This window comes from Strongylocentrotus purpuratus, unplaced genomic scaffold (genome assembly GCF_000002235.5).
Source record: "Strongylocentrotus purpuratus isolate Spur 01 unplaced genomic scaffold, Spur_5.0 spur5_scaffold_7, whole genome shotgun sequence".
NCBI classification, from domain to species: Eukaryota; Metazoa; Echinodermata; class Echinoidea; order Camarodonta; family Strongylocentrotidae; genus Strongylocentrotus; species Strongylocentrotus purpuratus.
The window spans coordinates 16437877-16459069 of NW_022145613.1; the positions used below are offsets into that span (position 1 = coordinate 16437877).

The following is a 21193-nucleotide window of genomic DNA, read 5'->3' on the forward strand; positions in this document are numbered from 1 at the left end:
TAACTTGTTATGACTATCATCGTGATCATGACTATTTTTAATTCTTGAGCAGGTGGCACAGTTCTTTATAGAATCTTTACTGATGTTATTCACGTAATAGTGGCACTTTGCTTGAGGAATTAGTTACCTTTAATGCTCACTAGAGTTCACCTTTGGACTCAACGAAGTGTAATAAAAAAAATCTTCCAATCGACCCCGCCCCATCCCTTTCTCTGCTGCCGCTCAAAGTACAAGATCAACGCACGACAAACACACAATTTGTTTCTCAAACTCGCTTCGTATACACCTGCAGGTATAAATTTGTAGGTTGACATCGAAATTCATTCGTCCGGAGATTTTACACGGAGCACGAAGAACGTTTCATACACGACTACAGCAGAAGGTAAGTCAGGGATTTGTTAAATGTTTTAGTTGCAGATCTGTTGTTGTAGTTTTACAATCAAGTACGGTACGTATTCATTCTTCAAGAACTTTATATTTCGAATACTGTCTTGTAATTTTATCGCTTCTTTTTAAAGAGGTTCACTGATAGTTTTAATGCAAAAATATAATTTGAGTCTAATCTATATATATACTCACCGGATAACTAATTCTTATAGTTTAATGATGGTCACTGGTTTTTTCTAAAATATGATGTAAGTTCTGCCCGTTGTTAATTTTTTTTCTTCTCTCAAATACTATTTTCTTTGGCAATTGTGAAAAATATCAAATTTTAGCTCTGTTTACATCATACTCTTCCCTTTTCAAGTCGATATAACGGGCGACCAGGTTCATATGGGCATGGGCGTAGCTTATCGGCCCACTTATCGGGGGGGGGGGTGACGTCCCCACTTGTTTTAGTAATCTTCAAAGGGCTATACATCCCATTGTGTGAACTAAATATATCCAGCGGTGTGAAGAAAATGAATGCAGTTTATTTGGATGAAGGCAGAAGTAGTCACTGGAAGTTCTATGGACTGCCAACCTGCACTTCATTGACAGATAGAGCGTTGTGAAATAGTCATAGTATGTGATTTCAACCTAGAAACTTTGACTATTAAACGCAATCGCCAATTCTATTTTCCTAGCTTTATCTACATGAACAGGCAAAACGAAACAGCAATATTTACTTGTTTAACCCACGTAGGCTTTTATCTATCAAATTTCTTCGATAATCGCAAGAAACAATTTTTAGGGGCTCGTTATTCAATTCAGAAGATTTGTTGGCCTTGTCTGACCTAGCGTAAGCAAAATTGGTTTGTTGTTTATTTGTTTGTTTTTCTCTAAATTTCGAAATTCTCGTATGGTTGCAGATCTCCTAGCAAAACGATTGAAGATAAATTTTCTATATTGAATAGATTCATGAAAAAGCCACAAACTATATTTTCCATTATATTTGGCCTCGAATTTGTATTGTACTAGTGTGCTCTTTCAGTTTCATCGTAGTTCTACGACAACAATCGTTTCCGACCTGAAAATGAAAAGTAGAGATTATTCACATCTGGCCTCGTAATTTGAATTACACTGATATCAAAACACAGGTCACCATGACCTATACACGAATGCCACTTCTTTTCGTCGCTCCGAAATAGTAATGCTACTGCGACAATTAATTGCACCGTGCTTTATTATATCGCGAAAGATGTTTAATTTATAGGATTAGGGTTGATTAGTGTCTTCTCCATCTTCTTCTTCTTCTTCTTGTTCTCCTTCTTCTTCTTTTTCCATTTCCCCATTTTTGTTAACCTTCGCTTTGGATGCCCCTGTATCAACCACATGCAAGCCAATCAGGAGTATACATAGGCTAAGTGGGGAGAGGGGTGGGGTTGTGGCAGCCCGACACTTTGAAAGATCAACACTTTTATATTCATGGCCTGGGAAATCCGGATTTCTTGTCATTTCAAGAATCCTTCACGGTTCTCGTGTTTAGCAAATGATACAATGCGAGAACCTTTGTATTCCTGCTTAAAACATTGTGCGCATATGCATGTGAAAATATATTTTGAAATCATGCTCCTTTGACGAGCAGAGCAATTCTGACAGTTTCTTCTCTTTACCTTTCATCTTAAATGCAGGCACGTAGACACGGGGGGGGGGGCACGTGCCCCCCAAAATTCCAAGATCGGTTGAAGTTTTTTAGACCCCTTTTTTTTACCTTGATCGATTACATGTATGTGCCCCCCCCCCCCCAAAAAAAAAAAAACATCAAACTCTGGCTACGTGCCTGCTTAAATGGACTCTACATTGTAGTGAATGGTTGATGTGACGTGATGTGACAAAATCACTGCTGGCAGGGAAATGAACTGCGCTGAACTATAGAAAGCAACATTCGTTCATTTTCTCACGCCAATTATTCTTTTTTTCGCAGCCAAACCCATAACCTCACATTAAGGTCATCGGAAATGACAGACATACAACGGCAGACACTGCGGAAAGATTTCAGGAAATGGGGCTCGGGGGTTGGGTTGGGGGAGCGGTCCACGCAGGGGCGTCCATCCGTTTGGTTAATAAATGGGAAGGAAGCGCTAAAAGCTCCCTTGAGCCCCCTAAACCCATAATTCCTGCTTTCCGCGTGTCATATCATTCTAGCATTAAATTAAAGGACTCCATGGAAGAACAGAGCCATTAGGCCAATGTCTGTGAAATGGACTATCCAGCCGTTTTATCTTTCAATTATTGTTATACAAGTCTTTGATTTTTTATATTGTGTTATTGTTTTTATGATGATTTTCGGAAATAAAACAAACAAACAAACAAAAGTATTCAGTCTAAGTATCAGTCAGCCAATACTTAGAATATTCTTAAAACTGATGTAATTACATCCGACCTTTAAACGTGTGAAGAGTCAGTCACCTCTCGTTAAAAGGGCATTATCAATCTTAAGCTGCAAATATCTTTATCTATAATTCCAAGTGCCTACACCATTAGTGCTTGATACAGGAAGGCTCAAAGATTAGCGATATTTTTCATTAAACACTATCATCACCACGTGACCTAAAGGCAAACATAGAATGCAAAGCAAACTTGTTCGTGAAGAAGGGAGGGGTGTAGGGAACCTCCCATATAATCGTGGCCCACTTCAGGATATTGATTATCATTTGGCACTGAATTACTTCCAGTAGTTATTCATTAATTGTATAATAATCAACGTCATATTCAATATTGCGTTCAGTGAAATTAGACAATTACTCCCTCGGTAAATTATTGATTGAATTTGTTTCTCTTTCAAACCTATTTTAAGATAGAATATGATATGCGTGCGAAAGAAATGATCAAGATACAATATTTAATATTCTATGAAAAGCCGTACTACTACTACTACTACATCTGTTAGTAGCATTACTACTATTACTACCACTATGCTCACTATTATAATGATTACTAGTACTACTACTTCTACTATTATTACTTCTACTACTATACTACGACTACAACTACTACTACTACAATTATTATTATTGCTACTCCTACTACTATTGCTACAACTACTTTTACTATTACTACTACTACTACTACTACTACTACTACTACTACTACTACTACTACTACTAATACTAATACTACTACTACTACTACTGCTGCTACTATACTACTACAGCTGCTATACTATCACTAATAATAACATTTTTTAATGAACCATTAACACTAGCACCACTGGTGCTACTACTACTACTAGGCTACTTCTACTACCAGAACTACTACTACTACTACTACTACTACTACTACTACTACTACTACTACTACTACTACTAAAAATAATAATAATAATAATACTAATACTAATACTAATACTACTATAATACTACTAAGACTATACGACTAAGATTACTATTACTACTTATACTTACTAATATTCTTATAATTTACAGAAAAAGGAATTCAAATCCCTTTATTTATTATATTTGACCTGACGTGTGTTGTGTTGAGTATTACTCAAGTAAACTTAATTTACTCCACAGTATGTGTGCACAATATGTTCTTGTGTAAATGATCTGTCCTACAAGTTAGGCGGGGGTTATCAGTATTATTTACTTTGGCACTCGACACGGTAACGGGCGTTGGTGTCTGTAGAGTATACGAGGTCAAGTACGTGATACGTATACCTATCTCTCAAACTCCTACTTTTAACGTTTCTGCTTTTAAAGATACTCAGATCATTTTTACAAAATTGATCTCGTATTCATTAAGGTGAAATACATATTAATAAAAAGAAATAGGTCTCATTTAGCCGATAGATTTATAGAGCGCCGGGTGTGAAGCTCTTTATGATGTATTTATGTATTTCATTTAATATACATCTGACAACTTTCATCAGGATAAAGTAATATTATTCATGTATGTAAAAGAGAAACAAAGATCAAAACTTTGGCTGTGTCAACTTGTACTAACTTGAAAACAAAATGATTCAATCCATGAAATAGAAACAAGACATTATTACATGATGACATGACTATGTTTGTTATTTCAGATAGAGAATGTGGTTATTTTCAAGAGAATAAGAGGTTGACGCCTAGCGCTCCATAAATCACTGGCCTACATAATATATATCACCCTGGACTAAAATTATATTCGTTATTTATGAACGCATGCCATACATTCTACATGCATTACAACATACATTATTATCTAACCATACACTCAGGCTAGAAATGGTGAGGGTAATCAAAATTATAGGCGCACATTTAATCTTTAAACAAGAAAATCCATTCTGACAAGGCATATTTATTGGATCTGAAATTCAACATTTTCTTTTGTGTATTTAGGGTATGACATCGGAGTTTTAAGGGCCGGTTACGCCCCCCCCCCCTCATTAATCCACCAGGGAATATTAGGGCCCATAAAATTGGAAAAGGGACGTGAGTCCTGGATCGGGCATCACGGGAGAAAGTTCAAGTACATGCTTTACAACAGCGGCATACTTTTATACTCGCAATTTGTCATCGTGACAACTTTATTAATTTACTCCTTCTTCTACAATAACATATTAATTACAGTTTCGTATCATATAATCTTGCAGCTGCCTAGCAATATGACATGCCTTAATCAACTGAGAGCGTTCAGGCCCTCAAGGGAAATTGAAAAGGGAACAAAGTTGGGTATATTTTTTTGAAGTACATGTATGATGAAACAAAAGTATGGACACTAAATGCCTTTTGATATTAACCTTGTTCGTGTTAATAGATTGTAAATATTTGTATAACGAAATAGCACCGACCCAAAATAATTCAAATTTTGCTTTGAAAGAGGGGCCCAGCTATAAGAAGCCAATGTTGGTTTGTTCTTTCGTATTCCGGAGAGATGAAAATATTGTGTTACAATTACACTTCTCCCATGCCCCCATCTCAGGGAGAGCATGGAGACAATCTTGGAAGCACCCCCCCCCCCCTACCCCTCCCCCTCCCCCTCCCCATCCCCTCCGCCGCCCGCGATTTTTTTTTCCGTACTCGAGAGAGCAAAAATCCCATGTGCGCATGCGCGTGGACTTATGATTTCTCTGCTACTTCCCATACGAAATGTACATGTATTCGCATGTACTGTGCACGATTCGCGTTCTACGAGTAAACGATGGCATAGTAGTCTTCAAACACAGACTCTGATTTGCCAGTTTGACAAATCAATATGCGTATGTGTCGCGATGTGCTTATTCAAGTCTGTGTAGTTGTATGATTCAGACCCAGTAGTGCATATGGAAATACATTGCAACTTGTATAGAATGGTATAGTAGTCTGCAAGCACAGACGCTAATCTGACAGTTTGACAACATACTAGTAGTGTGCTGAGAAGTACTTTAATAAAGTCGCCAACTTGTATAGAATGGTATAGTAGTCTGCAAGCACAGACGCTAATCTGACAGTTTGAATCATAAAACTACACATATTTGAATATAAAGCACTACTCAAGACACTATGTTGTCAAACTGTCCGATTAGCGTCTGTGCTTGCAGACTACTATACCATGCTATTCAATTTGGGATGCATTTCTGTAAGCACTAAAATGTCTGAATCATACAACTACTCAGACTTGAATACTAGTACTATTGCTACGCACGATATATGCGTAATTGTTTTGTCAAACTGGCAAATCAGAGTCTGTGTTTGAAGACTACTATGCCATCGTTTACTCGTAGAACGCGAATCGTGCACAGTAGATGCGAATACATCATAGAGATATATACTTAGTAGTATATATCTCTATTATATGGAATACATGTACATTTCGTATGGGAAGTAGCAGAGAAATCACAAGTCCACGCGCATGCGCACATGGGGTATTTGCCCTCTCGAGTACGGAAAAAAAATTCGCCCGCCGCCCCCTCTCACAATCGTTGAAAGCCCTCTGGTTGCTGATATGTTCGAATGCGAATAGCGTCCAACAGGTCTGATAAGTTTGTGGACAGATTATCAATATGAATAGCGCTCCTTCCTTCGAGATTGTTGGCTGGGCATAATCTGTCAACGAACACGTGCTTAGCTTCTAGACTTATGACCCATCAGTTTCTCTTGGTGTTCTTCTGTTTTGCATGATGCAAACTAATATCTATAATGTCGCTAATGCCTTATAAGCACAATTTAAAATCATTCAAAAGGGAGAGAAAAAATAAAGCTAACGAAAAGTCTTGTATCACAGAAGGTATACAGGACAGTGTGAATTGATAAAAGCTAGAAAGTTCTTCATATTCAAATATATAGGGCCTATATAGCGCTAAATCATTAAGCAAATATTGGATCAAGGTCACGATAGGCGCCATTTCCTTTCCAAAAAAAAAAAAGAAAGGGGCGCCAGTTTGACTGTTAAAAGCATATTTACCAAACCTGCTTAACTGGATTAAGTTAAGAATGATCTGTTTAGCGGTTCTTCTAAAATACTCCCATTATATCCGATACAAAACTCCATTGTTTGGTTATCCCCCGGTCATACTGACGAAACCGAGCACGATAGTTACACTATGCCTTCCATGGCCAAGAATCGGTCGGGTTGGGGATCGTATGGGGTCAGCTTGGCAGTGTGACTGAGGTCATAGTCGAGACAGACAGGTGCAGGTGGCTATGGCAGCAAACTTGGCTCCCAATTATTTTTCTTCCTGTGTCTTGTCCCCCCTTTGTCTCTATATATTTTATTTTTCTCTCTCCCTCCATCTTTTTTTTATTTCTCTACTTCTCTCTCTCTCTCTCTCTCTCTCTCTCTCTCTTTATATCTATAGCACCCTTACTCTCTCTTTCTCTCCCTCTCTCTTGCTCCATTTCGCTGTTGCTCTTACCGATTCCATTCCCACCCCCTTCAGTTCAATTCAGTCTAAAGTCGATTATTAAAAGGGAAGTACGACAGAAGTCTGTGTTTTCCATTTGTTTAGTATTATTTTGACCTAGCTAACTGAATTAATGGAAGTATAGATCTTTAGTGACCTTTTCTTTCATTTCTGACTATTGTCCTTCCACCGTATACGCTCTTCACTCGACATGGGCGCTTTAGATATACGCGACCCCAAAATGTCAGAATTAATGTCAGAATTATCTTCGTTGAATGAAGATAATTCTGACATTTTGTGATCGTGTTTATCTAAAACGCTCATTTCGTCGATTTGTCTTAAAATACGACTGAAATAACCTATTGGTACTCAGTATAATTGCGTTTTGTTTCTCTTTTGTTCTCCTTTAGTTTTCGCTCATCATCATCTAGCAACCCTAGTCTAGGATGGGAAACGAGAGGGTGATATTAGTAGTAGCTGTGAGTGCAGCGATTGCTGTGGGCATCGGAGCCGGCGTGCTGATCGGCTGGTACTCGGGTCCCGACCGAGTGACGGATTCATACGAGAATGCCCGAAGGGAGGCCGACGAAGGTATCTCGAGTGACCTGATGATTGAAATGAACGTGCAGTTCGCCACGGATGTGTTATGGTTTGTATTTTGCGCTTTAAAATAAAATAGAAAACTCTTTAAATATTTAGCCTGCTTTTACTTATATAGTCCATTGCCTCTTGTAGCTCTTCACGGTATCAATCCCTGCATTCCGTACCAATGACTTTTCCGTACCAATGACTTTTCCGTACCAATGACTTTTCCGTACCAATGACTTTTCCGTACCAATGATTTTTCCTTACAAATGACTTTTCCGTACCAATGACTTTTCCGTACCAATGACTTTTCCGTACCAATGACTTTTCCGTACCAATGACTTGAGTTCTTTAAAACAAGGGAAATGAAGGATAAATTGTTGTTACGAAAATAAGCTAGCAATCAAATATCATGATAATGTTAGTTTTGTTTATGCATCATTAACTAGAGAATTCATTAATTGTTACGGGATAAAGAGTTTGATAAGTTTATCACCTCATAATTTAATGGACTAATTTAACCAATTTATTTTATGGTGATTTTCAGTCTGACCTGAAGTTAATAATATGACTTTAAAACAAGAGCTAAAGATATTTTATATTTTTAATGTCATCTCAATCAATATTTCAAAGCCTCAAGCTTAATGATGCTTTAAATGTAGCACTTTATAAGGGGATACTTTTCAAATATTTTTGCTTTCTTTGAAATTTGCCACGTGCAAGGTATTACAAAATATTCGTAATTTAAGCTCCTTGTCAGTCTCATTGACATCGGCTTAATATCATAAGAATGATTTTAATCAGTGCAATATTATAATAGTTATTTAAATCGGTGTGATATCATATTTGAGCATAAGTCGCTTGCCTTGGTCTAGACCTATTTTGGGCACCAGCATTATGGTGGACCTGCCTTACTCAGTGGATAATTAAAGTGCACATCATCAGCTCCCATAAATCAATTTCAATTTCAATTCAAATAATTATATTTCCAAAACTCAATCAAAAAAATTAAAGAATGCTTACATAAAATGAATATCAAATTACATTTATAATAAAACATTAAAATGAAACTTATTTGTATCAAATGCCGATAAGTAAGAAACTCATGATATTTTGTTTTAATAGAGTCGTATTTTTAAAGAAATCGAGACATCAACTAAAAACCAGTGCTTGTATTAGTGTGGATTATTTAAAGGCTGTCTGTACTAGTTTGGCTAGGAGAGATTAGACCACCCAGGATGGTCACTGACAGGTGGCTATCTCATCAACTCAGCTCTCAATTAACATAAGAAAAAGAGGATCTTTGGGAACCAATGGTCACCGATTAGGCATTGTTTTCTATATAGAGGGAGCAAGTAGCTACAAGTAGTACAGTGGGGCTTTAAGAAGTAATTAAGAAAGGAAGAAAGAAAGAAACATTTTTTTAAATAAAAAAACATTAACACATGCAGTGCTTGGAATTATAAGCTTATTATGCATAAGAAAACACACAGTCGAGCAGTGCATGCGTGTCCATGCTCCAACACCCACGAGTGGTCGAGGACTCCAGAAATTAATCAATTTAGTAGTTGCGTGTACACACGATGGCGTCAGACGGGACGACGAAAGTGTGGCTAGGTGTGGGATGGTGGGGAAGGAGTCGTGGCGTCTTCTGTCCCCTCTATTTTCTTTTTATCTGTTCAACTATTCACGATTTGACTTAGGGCACGTGCCCCCTCTCCCCCTCCCACTGGAGGCTACGCCACTTTAGCAGTTGACAATCATTATTTTCTCCCACAGGGATCTGACCAGAGACCCGCATGTTGCCGGTACGAAGGAGAACAAGAAGCTGGCCGACGATATCCAGACGAATTGGACCAACTATGGATTCGATGCTAAGATATATGCTTACGACGTCTTGCTCTCTTTCCCATCAGAGGTGGAAGGAGAAGATAATGCGGTACGTCCTCTATCCCCATCTCTTTCTCATATCATTCAAACCAATTCCATCCTTCTCTCTCATATCTCATATATTATATTCCTCTCCCATCTAATATTATATCCTTAAATACCGATTTTCGAAGCGTTATGTTATATTATTCCGATCGTTTTCATTTTAACTTGGTTACAGAAGTGAGATGGAGGTATTGTAGAAGTCTACAAGAAGACAGGATACACATCTTTTACTTTGTAGTATCAATCGTGGTGTTCTTTAGATAATGGAGAGGAGTTTATTTTAACAAAAACTTTCTGATAGTTTTCGGATTTTCAAAATTGTTGTGTTACTGTAGGTTATATTAAATTAATTCTTAATTATTCTTTCTCTCATGATATACTTTCTCAATTGTTGTTCACTCATGAACCCCCCCCCCCCATCTCTCTCTCCCCCTCTCTTTCTCTCTCTCTCTCTCTCTCTCTCTCTCCCTCTCTATCTTTCTCTCTCTCCAACTTTCCGTATTTTGTCAGTATTCAATACTGTTAAAGGGACTATGTCCCATTTGCTGCCAAAAAAATTAAAAGTTAAATTCCTACTGCATTTGAAAGATAATACTAATTTAGAACTTCCCTAAAAAAGGTGGGGCTTGAAAATGTCTTCAAGAGGGAAATAACGACTATTAGTTGTCAAATCGACTTTAGGGCTATAGAGCCCAAAAGTAATAGTCTTGATTTTCAGACAATTGTACCGAATGGTCATACGTTTTATGCTGCGCAAAGATTCAATCAGTTTAATATTGGCCATCACAAGAAGTGGGTTATTGATGTAGACAAATACTCATGTACCCTTTACAACTCTTTTCATGTATGTTATTACCAAAGAAGAAAAAAAGCCAGTCAGTCACTCAATAGTGTCTGACAGTGAAGTCTAGCAAGTAAACGGTTTTCCTTGCATAATTTAAATATGAGGATACCGCTAACGTTTAAATTTCACAGATAGGACATACATGACATATTCATAATTCCTGCAAAGTTCTACAGCATTTGAGGTTGGCTGCAAAAGGGACATAGTACCTTTAACGCATCGTCGCCATCTTGTTTTCAAGTTATATTTCTCCATCCTCTTCATTCTTTGTGCTCTTTTAATTCTTATAAATTGCATGGTCACATTTTCAAACTTTCGTGACACTTTCCATCCCAGATCCGGATATTGAACGGAAGTGACGTCTACTTCCAGAGTCAGTTGAAAGAGGAACCTTTAGACGACCTATCTAGGGAGAAGGAAGATCTTATTCTTCCTCCTTTCAACGCCTACTCCGCCTCCGGTATTCTCTTGGTATGATTTTTCTCTCATTTTTACCGGGATATTAAGTAGGAGCATTTACCACCACCAGATTGAAATAATAATGATATAGTAATAAGAATGATAATGGTAATTGTAATAATATTGATAGTTATCATAATAATGATATCAACCATGATGATAATGATGCTACTAATAGTAATAACAATAATAATAATGAAAAGACGGAGTAGAAGAAGAGGAAAAAGAAGTAGAAAACGGAGAAGAAGAAGAATAGTAATTATAATAAACTCAATTAAATGAACTATAGAGTCATTCAAACGATTAAAATTCAATCGAAAAAGTTGCCCTGGTTAGAAGTTTTTAAAAATCTGAAAATCATGCAAGAGAAAGTTTTCAAAAAATCGAACGAACAAGAAGAAACGAAACAATTTTTGTAACTTGGTATTCTTAATCATGAGGGATTTCTTGTTGGTAATATATTCAGTAATATGGGCCGAATGCCACATTGAATAGGGAGAACATTTGTTCAATTTTGATTTAACCTGAATCAATCCAAATTTGATTTGTAAAAAAAACCGCGGGAAGGTATGTAATAAAGAAATCAACCATAATAATGTGTCTTCGAGATAAGGTCAGTTTAGTTGACATGGATGAACATTCAGATTCTTAGGGTATACTGGATTTAATATATTATCATTTTGGCACAGAATCATATTTTTTCGATTTTAGGGCGATCTTGTTTATGTAAACTACGCTGAACTTGCGGACTTTGAAGCTCTGGAAGGCCTCGCTTCACCCATCAATCTTACCGGTAAGATTGCTATTGCAAGATATGGCAAGATTTACAGAGGAGATAAGGTGAGAATATAGAAAGAGGAGAATAGAGCCCATCGCGCACCGTACGATCTTCCAGCGAAGAAATAACACGATAAGTTTTGATAGAATATTAGATATTGAAATGTAAACAAACTTCATCTCCCTGATGTAGGTTCTAAATAATGATAAGGTTACTTACAAATGGAATTTTAATATATTTATACCTTCTAGTATGATGACTAAAAGCCGAATCGGATTCACATCGTCAACAGTCGAACTGCTAGTATGACGTCACTATGACTCTGAGCCGATTTAACTATTCCCTCTTTAATTAAGCTTAAAATCCATTGGAATTTGATGGCTTATGATTATTAAAATCATAGAAGTTTGAATGTTTATAACAAATGCTACAATTGCAGATTCGACCAAAATCGGATCGTAGTCAGATCGAGTAGTGTGCGATGGGCTTAGGTATGGTGGCGTAGAAAAGGTTTAAACTTTTGGGGGCTGTAGTGCTACGGGGGAGACAACGGTCTAAGTGCGCTATTCATTCTTTCCTATTACATATTCGAGAACAATATATTTCGATTTTAAATATGTCTGTTGTATTGTTGTTGTTGTTGTTGTCGTGTTTTTGGTCATTCATAATACATGTTACTTCTATTCGTAGACCTGTGTCTTAAGTCAGATTGTTGCATAAGGTCGCAGAGTAAAAATAACTGTCTTAAAATAGTTGTTAATAAATATGCGGCTGATGTATTGCTGGACCAGCAAAACATTCACTGCAACAACCAAAAAGCACTACTTGTTTGCTGATTAAGAGACCGTGTGTTATTCAATTAATGGACCTTTTGGCAGATTAGCCTTGTGCCATAAACAAATTATCCAAAAGTCTACTATTACCACCACTGTACAATTTATTGGTCGGAACAACTCGCTGATTGAAATTTCTTGACATTTTTCCTTTCGCATTACTTAGCCTATACTACACATCTTCAACCAAAAACCGTCGTGCATATTTTATCTATTTTAAAGCCACACTGTCCTACTTGTAGCTACTTGCTCCCTCTATATAAAAACGAATGCGTAATCGGTGACCATTGGTCCCCCATGATCCTCTTTTTCTTATGTTAATTGAGAGCTGAGTTGGTGAGATAACCCCCTGTCCAGTGACCTTGCAGGGTAGTCTAATCCTTCCTGTAAACTAGGACAGATAAATGAGATAACGTTTGGACTGATTCTGTAAACAATATTTCTTCTTCTCGTTACCACATTGCAAGAGCACCCTGAAGATATTAGGTAATTAACCATTATTATGAAAAGACTCAATTTCAATACATTGTATGTCCCATGGAAATCATCTTCGAATTACATAATACGTCATTGTAATGTTCATAATGTTCGCACATTACAAATGGTTAAAAACAGTACTTTTGAAATTTTCTTTGGTTGATTTTTTTGAAAGTCGCTGCGATCATTTTACTGTTATATCATATATGAGTGGTTATTTTTGTGGATAGCATCGTGGACAGCAGTATAAAATATCTATAACTACCGGTACTATTAGTGTAGTAAACATCATTATGATTAGACATGACTTGTATAATAATATTAACATCGTGATTACCATCTTCAATAATTCAATTCCAGGCCAAATTCGCTGCACAGTTTGGTGCTGCGGGTCTGATCCTGTACTCCGACCCCAAAGATTATGCAGTCGAAGGAGGGGAGACCTACCCCAATGGGTTGTACCTACCAGGCACTGGGACCCAGAGGGGTAGTTGTCTCGATGGCAACGGCGACCCCCTCACTCGAAACTACCCCGCAGTCGGTAGGTTCACTTTCTTATCTTATTGTGTTTGTGTGGTACCGTTGAGCATGTGTGGGTGAGTGTGCGTGTACGTGCGTGGGTTTGCGGTAGATTTGGACGTGTGTGCGGATGTGTGGGTAGGTGTGAGTGCGGTAGTTAGGGAGGCATTTTCCCGCCCCCTCCTACCCCCCCCCCCCCCAAACAAAACAGCAAAACAAAGTATGATAGAGGCTGGAATGTGTTTTGATAGAACGTTTTAACCACCAAGTAGCTTATCTGAGCCTTCCATACATTGCAACGATTTATGAATGCAAGTTGGATTAGATCCTAATAAATAGCGCAAAAACAAGTAAATTTGAGATGAAACATTGAAATCATTGAAACTGCTGACAAGGTTCCCCAAGATATTCAACGAACACGGTTCGCTGTAGACCCGGCAGTGATCATTCAAACCAAACCCAAAGTGAATGAATGGTGAAGCAGTTGAACATGACCTGTACATGCGGTCATATCATAAGTCAAATACACCCTTCCATGTTATTACTTTCCATTCCGTGGACCTCTTTAAAGATCATTTCCCATATCGACAATCACATGCTATTTATCATCAATTTCGTTTGACTTGTCTTTTTTCCAACAGAGAGTGCTTACCGTTTGCCTGTAAATGAGTCTACTATGCTTCCAACTATCCCGATTCATCCTATTGGTTACAATGATGCCAAAATATTGCTTGAGTAAGTATTGTTTTGAATGGGGCAGCTACAAACTAGGTGCCCCGCACTATAAACATGACGGACAAAAAAAGAGGACAAAATGTACAGTTCCTCATTCTACCCTCAACAATTGCTGTGGTAGGCAAAGGGACATCCCTTCACTGATATTATGTAAAAATGTGTAGAACAGGTGTCACATGCATATTCACCTGTTCTACACATTTTACATATTAGCAGTGAAGGGATGTCCCTTTGTCTACCACAGCAATTGTTGAGGGTAGAATGAGGAACTGTATAGTTTGTCCTCTTTCTTTGTCCGCCATGTTCATATTGTTTTGAATGTTCAAGTATGTTCCCTTTCTCCTTGCTAATAGCTCTATTTGCTTTAAGATGACAAAAGAGATGATCTTTTTTATCTCATACATTATTCCACTTAATTATAACAGTCGGAATAAATTTTTTTCTCTTTCTCTATAAATAAAAACATGAAACTGTTCAATATAAATAGCAAAATCAAACATAAAAGTAAAGAAAGACTTTTAACGCGCTATTAAGCACATCGTTGATGAGTATTGATGGTTTTATAAATGTTACTGCTTTCGTGGTAGGATTAGGTCAATATTTACTTAAATTATTTATTAAAAAAATATATGACAACTTTAGGGGAAATTCACACGATCACTGGTGAAAACAAACCTAGTAAAATAATAGTCCCTAGATGGTGTTCAAAATTCGTGTCTTTTTCTCCTCACAGGAAAATGGCTGGTGAAACGGTTGATGATTCTTGGGCGGGAAGTCTAGATTTGACGTACAAATATGGACCGGGATTTGCTGGTGAATTTGCAGATATGTAAGTAGAAAAGATGTTTCATACATCTATTGAAGGTCACAAGCAAACATCTTACACTGCGTAACACAACCTTGCTTACTCGAAAACGTTTTAAAAATGTGATTCATGAGGATTTCTCTTACGATTAAGCAGTGAGAAACCAAAGGAAATGAGATAATAGTAGGAGACCAGCCTGTAGGTCCCGTGACCAATCTCTGGGAACAAAGGTTTGAAAGTGTTTTTGTGTTCCCTGATGAATACCGAACAATTTTGACTTGGGCTGCCCCCTTAAAAATCCAAGGCATTTTCGTGAGGGGTCAACAAAGGTCACACAGGAATAAAAATTCAAATAGTTTCAATCGTGTCAATATGCATATCAAATTACTCGTCTGGTCATGAGGATTCCAAAAATGTATAGTTTGCTATGCCTCCGATCTCAAATGAGGGCGCTATGGTAAAAAACGTTGAAAGGTCAACACACTTTTGACTGGTGGTCAAATTCACTAACACAGTCAACCTTATCAAATTGCATATCAAATTACTCGTCAGGTCATAAGGATTCCAAAAATGTATAGTTTGTTATACCTCCAACCTTAAATGAAGGCGCTATGGTCAAAAAGGTCAATGCACTTTAGAAATTCACCAACACAGTTAACATTGTCCGATTCTAATGCTTTTAGGGTCTAATAATATGTTTTCTGACATGGCAAATTCAACTATACAACTTTCAAAAGTAAAAGTGCTTACCTTGACCATGTACATTCAAAATGGCTGCCGTTTCGGTGACAAACATCTAACAACTTCTTATCTATGGGTTTGGGGGAAATTTCAAGGTTATGGCAACCACTTTTGATTTTAAAAGTTGCTTAGATGAACTTTTTATGTCAGAAAACATATTATTAGACACGAAAATCATTAAAATCGGACGATGTTAACTTTGTTGGTGAATTTCTAAAGTGCATTGAACTTTTTGACCATAGCGCCCTCATTTAAGGTCGGAGGTATAACAAACTATACATTTTTGGAATCCTTATGACCTGACGAGTAATTTGATATGCAATTTGATAAGGTTGACTGTGTTAGTGAATTTGACCACCAGTCAAAAGTGTGTTGACCTTTCAACGTTTTTGACCATAGCGCCCTCATTTGAGATCGGAAGCATAGCAAACTATACATTTTTGGAATCCTCATGACCAGACGAGTAATTTGATATGCATATTGACACGATTGGAACTATTTGAATTTTTATTCCTGTGTGACCTTTGTTGACCCCTCACGAAAATGCCTTGGATTTTCAAGGGGGCAGCCCAAGTCAAAATTGTTCGGTATTCATCAGGGAACACAAAAACACTTTCAAACCTTTGTTCCCAGAGATTGGTCACGGGACCTACAGGCTGGTCTCCTACTATAAGTCATTTAGTTGTAAATTAATATTGATGACTTACAATGTCATTAGCATAAGCAGTTAGGGCCCTAAATTCCAATTATTCAATGTCCCTATAAACACTGTAGAGGTGTTGTGGTCGAGAGGATACGTCACCGGACTGTCGATCGCAAGGTCCGCGGTTCGAGTCCCGCCGTGGCACTACTATGGCAAGACATTGATCTACCTTTGCCACACTCAACCCAGGTGAGGTAAATGGGTACCTGGTAGGATTATTCCTTGAAATGCACTGTGCGCTGATAAGGCTGCCGGAGCTAAAGCTAGGGTAATAAAGTCCAAAGCTTTTTGGAAGCGCATAGAGACGTTATTTCATAACGTATCATGCGCTATAAAAGAACTGAATTATTATTATTATTATTATTATTTAAAAACAGTACGATATCCCCCCCCCCCCCCCTCCCCCGACAATATAACTCGAGAAATATTTTATCAAATTTTTGATTTGTGTCCAAACTTGATATTTTTAGGCAGGTGGAAATGAGTATTTACACCAAAAACGAGATGGCAACTGGATGGGACGTGATTGGAGTACTCAGAGGAAGTGTTGAACCAGGTATGACGACATGTATGAGGATATGAGGTATGAGGATAGTTTCAAATTGGCAATGCCACATGGGGTAGCCATGGTGACAGAATAACATAAACCTTTTGTTATGATTTTACGCGGTGGCATGGACTAATAGTCCCAACAATTATTGGGGCCATATAGGTGTCAGATAATGAGGTGATAAAACATGTCGTTACCAAGCGAAAATAGAATGTCTTGGTGATGAAAACGCCGTATATCAAAATAATATCGCTAACAAAATTATTCACAAATCTTGGCATAGTTGTTGTAAAGCATGCACATGTATTCAAGATGTTTTAAAGCCAAATTGAAGAAGAAAAAACCAAAGCATAACGATGTACAGCGTTTAATTCATTCCACTGTTCCTTTATTATAATAGGCTTATTATCCACTAGTCTTAATTAAAAAGTAATATTTCTTGGCACGGGGTTTTCGTTTATCTGCCATTCGGATTTCAAAAGAATGGTGAAATTCAATTAATTTCTTTTTAAATCTTCACTAACGGTGCATACTATGTGTTTGTTCATTGTTGTGGTCGTTGTTTAATTTCGTATCTTGGTTCGAAAAGGGTGTGATTAGGGACTTTTAGATTCTGCACGACGAGAACGCGGACTGCCCTTTTAAGGCAATTTGACGTCACTGCCAGTACCTTAAAAGGATGTCACATTGCCTTAAAAGGGCAGTCCACGTTTTCCGTGTCCCTATCTAAATCTAAAAGTCCCTATTGCTAACTGATGAAAACCAAAATGCCATTATCTGGTTTTACAGATCGATACGTCCTGATTGGTAATCATCGTGATGCCTGGGGGTTCGGCGCCATTGATGCAGGCAGTGGTACAGCGGCCATGCTCGAGCTCAGCAGGGCTATGAGCGTAATGGTGGAGAAAGGTAAAACAAATAACCATTTATCTACCCTTAGAATGATAGAGAGGCGGATTCTTAGACATTTTACATGCAGCAGGGGCGTATAAAAAAAATGATTAACAGGGGTAGAACGGCTTACTTCGAATCGTTGGGTCATCGCGTTCGGTCGGGTGGTCGCGTTACACGGCTTTTCGTAAAATGAAAGCGGAAAATCATGTGAAGATGCACGTTAAGGGCGCGATTTTTGCGTAGATTTGCCGTAGGGTTTTCACGAAGGTTGGGTAACGCGAACACCCGACCCGATGCGAGGACTCGATGATTCGAAGTAAGCCTTCAATCAGAGACACTCAAGTTTTTCATTCATTCAGGATACTCAACTGTAGATGACTTTAGTTTATTTTTTGCCGTAGGGTTTTCACGAAGGTTGGGTAACGCGAACACCCGACCCGATGCGAGGACTCGATGATTCGAAGTAAGCCTTCAATCAGAGACACTCAAGTTTTTCATTCATTCAGGATACTCAACTGTAGATGACTTTAGTTTATTTTTCTTTGAGGAAGCTTTACCCGTAAGAGCAATTCTTCGTTTGTTGAATGTTTTACATGTTTTCAAAACTACCCCCTAATAAGGCCTAATATATAGTGTACAATGTGTTTATATTTTGGTCATGATGATCAATCTGGTTTCAAATCAAAATTCACGTCCTTTGTTGTCAAACATTAGCAGCCTTTACTTTGGAATCGCCATCTATATAGGCTATTGTGCTATGCTTTTGTTGTGAAACAAATCGCCTGTAGGTCTAGGTCAGGCGCGTACGCAGGGGGGTGGGGGTGGGGTGTGGGGTGAACCCCCCCTCCCCCAATTTTGTTAATGTGTTGTTTTGCAGGAAACCCCCCCCCCCTCTCCATTTTTGTTTAATTTTTTTTTTAAATGTGCTAAAGGTTTTTTTTTTTAAGTGACCTTACCCCCCCCTCCCCCCCCCCCCCCCCCCCCCCACTGAACGAAATATCGGTTTGCATAATTTTCCAATTTTCGAGAAGAAAAGAAATATGTGCTCTTCGGCGCGATTTTCAAATTTAACCCCCTCTCGGTAAAAAATCCTGCGTAGTACTACGCTACTGATCCTGGGGGTGTTTCACAGAGATCCTTTGAAAATATTTTGTAAAAGTTATTTAAAAAAGCATTAGATGTTGATTCAAATCATTCATGAAAAGTCTAAAAATCCTTGAATTTCTGCTTATGAATATATTTTATTTTAAGGCTACAAATGGCCCTCCATAATTTCTAAGCCAACTTAAGATTAAGTTCTACTTAGTATCTTTGTGAAACACACCCCAGGTATTAGTTTCTTGTTCAATAGATGCAAAGCAAGAGAGCCATAATGTTATATTATCGATTACTATTTAACCCTATCAATACCAAAGACAAGGGTATTATCCATACAAATTACTCGTCAGTCATGATGAGATCTAAAAAGAGATCATTTACATAAAGTATTTTTCGAATGAATTTGTTGACAGGTTGGAAACCACGTCGTAGTATCATGTTCTGCAGCTGGGGTGCCGAGGAGCAAGGTCTTATTGGATCTACAGAATGGGTTGAGGTAAGAACCCTGGATTAACCACTAACAAATAAATTGACGTTGCCGATTTAGATAAATGTGATGCACGAGATTCAACTTCATTTCTGAGCCATACCTAAGAAATAATTACTTGTCCTATATAGTTAGTTTCTTCTTGCTTCTTTTTACTTTCTGTCCTTTACAATTCTAGATAGTTTGGCAGTTTCGAATATTGGAAGGTCAAATATACAATTGAAATGAGTGCAACAATCAGAACTGCATTGATTTTTATCACTTGTGTTTTTTCTTCTTCAGGAATTCGCTAAAAATCTGGGTATACGAGCCGTTGCATATCTCAACCTGGATGTTTCCATGGATGGTAAGTACAATCCATTTAAAACAAAGTCATGCGGATGCCAATGTTAAATGTTATGTGCGTGTGTATTTTGTATCACTTTATTTGAGTCCCTGTGTTGTTGGCATATGAAGATGATAAACATACAAAATAAAGACGAGAAGATTCATGCACTGTAAGCCAACAGTTTTTCATTAGGTCACACAGTACTACATTACCTATTAAAATTCTGTCACAAGTGAACATGACGGACATAAAGAATAATAATCATCATATAGCGTGTCCAAGGCAATTTAAAAACAGTTTATAAGTAAGAAACCAGGCGCATTACTTTGGAAACATTAGGAATTAATGAGATGAATGTAACTACATGCGTTGGATTTTTAATTTTTTGCGTTTTATATAACATGTTGCCGAGAGAGTTGCCAAAGCTGTTGTATCTGTTATTTCATAACATACGATTAAGGCCATTGGCGGATGAATAATTTTCCAACTATGTTTCAAATTTGATCGACCAATCTTTAAATACAATAGTAGCAATAAAATTTGATGGTTTTACAATTAAACAAAATCGTGTCACTCAAAATCGTGTGACCTTCAAAATATCCCTTTGCCTAGTTATTGTCATATCCAGTCGCAAAACAGATTCATCACACTCATTTGGTTCATCTTGGAATTATTTGTCTTTATCTTCAGGTACATATGTTCCTTCTATATCAGCAACGCCGAATCTGAATAGACTTATTTATGAAGCAACAAAGAAGGTGAGCACATGTTATAAGATGATGACGTGGAACCTAATCAAGTGATTGGTCGAAAGCGTACACGTGACCAGGCATTTATTTTGCCTGACGCGTAATTTGGATAATGACCGGTCATTATCCAATTATAATGACCGGTCATTAGTAAAATCATGTTATAAAACATAATTTTATATAACAACATAAACATAATCTTATAAAACAAATATTACACAGCATTTTGTTCGGGCATTAATAAAATTACCCACACTTGGTACCTTCAAAACAGTCCAAACACCCTCAGCTGTCGCCTCGGGCGTGTTAGACTATAATTCCAAAGGTACCTTGTGTGGGTAATTCTTACTAATGCCCTCACTGCTGTGTATTATTTGTATATTAATGCAGGGCCACGTCTTACAAATAGTTGCGATTGGTCCAAATCAATCGCAAGTCCTCCGATCAA

General features: G+C 37.6%; 1 long non-coding RNA gene across 2 annotated transcripts in view; it reads left to right on the forward strand.

The window, feature by feature from the left end:
- Window positions 1-256: 256 nt before the first annotated feature.
- Window positions 257-21193, forward strand: part of LOC755944 — a 29028-nt gene continuing 8091 nt past the window's right edge. The window contains exons 1-13 of one of the 2 annotated variants that reach the window (XR_004062063.1): window positions 257-382; window positions 7636-7874; window positions 9590-9749; window positions 10926-11060; window positions 11760-11888; window positions 13497-13677; window positions 14297-14390; window positions 15124-15219; window positions 17110-17195; window positions 17979-18098; window positions 19595-19677; window positions 19951-20014; window positions 20687-20754. This is a non-coding gene — a long non-coding RNA (N-acetylated-alpha-linked acidic dipeptidase 2). Of the gene's footprint in view, window positions 449-7635; window positions 7875-9589; window positions 9750-10925; window positions 11061-11759; window positions 11889-13496; window positions 13678-14296; window positions 14391-15123; window positions 15220-17109; window positions 17196-17978; window positions 18099-19594; window positions 19678-19950; window positions 20015-20686; window positions 20755-21193 lie in introns of both variants that reach the window. The other variant, XR_004062064.1, reaches the window with a different exon arrangement.